Source organism: Schistocerca cancellata, chromosome 4 (genome assembly GCF_023864275.1).
Source record: "Schistocerca cancellata isolate TAMUIC-IGC-003103 chromosome 4, iqSchCanc2.1, whole genome shotgun sequence".
NCBI classification, from domain to species: domain Eukaryota; kingdom Metazoa; phylum Arthropoda; class Insecta; order Orthoptera; family Acrididae; genus Schistocerca; species Schistocerca cancellata.
In genome coordinates this window covers 55,824,480-55,826,381 of record NC_064629.1, presented here as the reverse complement: position 1 = coordinate 55,826,381, position 1,902 = coordinate 55,824,480, and the positions used below count along the sequence as shown (strand labels likewise).

The following is a 1,902-nucleotide window of genomic DNA, read 5'->3' as shown; positions in this document are numbered from 1 at the left end:
CTCTCCTGCGAACCTTGCAGAACTAGCACTCCTGAAAGAGTGCTGCAGAGTGATAATCTCATACTGGAAACATCACCCAGGCTGTGGCTAAGCCATGTCTCCGCAATATCCTTTCTTTCAGGAGTGCTAGTTTTGCAAGGTTCGCAGGAGAGCTTATGTAAAGTTTGGAAGGTAGGAGGCGAGGTACTGGCAGAAGTAAAGCTGTGATGACGGGGCGTGAGTCGTGCTTGGGTAGCTCAGTTGGTAGAGCACTTGCCCGCAAAAGGCAAAGGTCCCGAGTTCGAGTCTCGGTCCGGCACACAGTTTTAATCTGCCACTAAGTTTCATATCAGCGCACACACCGCTGCAGAGTGAAAATCTCATTCTGGAAACATCCCCCAGGCTATGGCTAAGCCATGTCTCCGCAATATCCTTTCTTTCAGGAGTGCTAGTTCTGCAAGGTTCGCAGGAGAGCTTCTGTAAAGTTTGGAAGGTAGGAGGTGAGATACTGGCAGAAGTAAAGCTGTGAGGACGGGGCGTGAGTCGTGCTTGGGTAGCTCAGTTGGTAGAGCACTTGCCCGCGAAAGGCAAAGGTCCCGAGTTCGGGTCTCGGTCCGGCACACAGTTTTAATCTGCCATGAAGTTTCATATCAGCGCACATTCCGCTGCAGTGTGAGAATCTCATTCTGGAACAAGGCTAGGGATGGTGCGATTCTGTAACATATCGGAGAACCTCGCACCGTCACGCTGACAGTTTGAACAGCACCACCCCCATTTCCTCGAAGAAATAGGGTCCGATCACGACTGATTTGGCAAACCACACCACACCGCGACTGCAGTGGGATTCCCACTACAGTTCTAGGAATTCGGCAGCACATTTTCTGCAGTTGTGGTTGTTGACACACCCTTAGAGTGTGAAGTGGACTTCGTCGGTCCAGCGCCCTCTGTTGGCTGGCTTTTGCAGTCGTATTTGGTTTCAGTAAAACCCCAGGCATGTGTGTCAAGTTTTGTCTCTCCGCCTACATTATTCCGTGCATTAGTGCATTTTCAAATGTAAACGGACTTTTAGGTCACCCTGACTATCAAATTTTATGTGGAGATGTCGATACATAACGGGTGTTACATGATTAAACTTTCATTCATTTTGGAACTAACGTCGATCATCAATGTCAGTGTGAGGTATGACTTCTAGGGACACGAACGCACGTGTGAGGAAATTCGTGTCTGAAACATACGTAGTGCCATTTTCTGAAAACTCACTGGGGGGAACTGATATGAAAATATACGTCTTTCCAACGCATTCCCGACATGCTCTGGACGACAAATCAGGGGACTCGGCAAGCCGGTATGTTCTTCAAGGCATTGTTATAGAAAAATTTAATCGAAGTAATAAAAAAAATTTAATGGAAGTAAAATGTGAACTACAGTGCGATGTCTTCGATTATCCTGCTGGAATATACCGTTCAGTAGCCTAGTCGTGAAGGACACGAGTTCAGGATTTAGCATTTCTGTCATGTACTGGCGAACATTCAGCCTCCCTAGAACAATTGAATCAGTCATTGTAGATTGGGCTTTATTCCAAAATCTCACTCTAGAGATGGTTCTGTTACGTATTTGCGCATTTCTGTATAAAATGAGCTTGATTCCAGCCATCTTAGTGCACACAGTAGACACATTGTTTCATACTTCACTTAAGAAAGGTCTTCATTCCGGGAATAAAGCCTTTTCTATACTCACTCTGCTAGTGTTAGTTTCTTTAACTGCAGTTTGTCATTCTTTAACTACAGTTTGTCAAAATATGGATATTGCAGTGCCTTATTCTTCAGAGTAAATTTCCTCAAGACATGAGAGATATAAAAAATAAAAATTACTATTTGTCTCCGGAAAGGCAGAAACTAATGTGTGACCACATTGACAGAAGAA

At 45.0% G+C, this 1,902-nt stretch overlaps 1 non-coding gene across 1 annotated transcript; it reads left to right on the top strand.

Annotated features, from left to right (window-relative positions):
- Window positions 1-224: 224 nt before the first annotated feature.
- On the top strand, window positions 225-299 carry Trnal-caa (transfer RNA leucine (anticodon CAA)). The gene has a single exon. It is a non-coding gene; the product is annotated as a tRNA-Leu (tRNA).
- The last annotated feature ends 1,603 nt before the right edge of the window (window positions 300-1,902 follow it).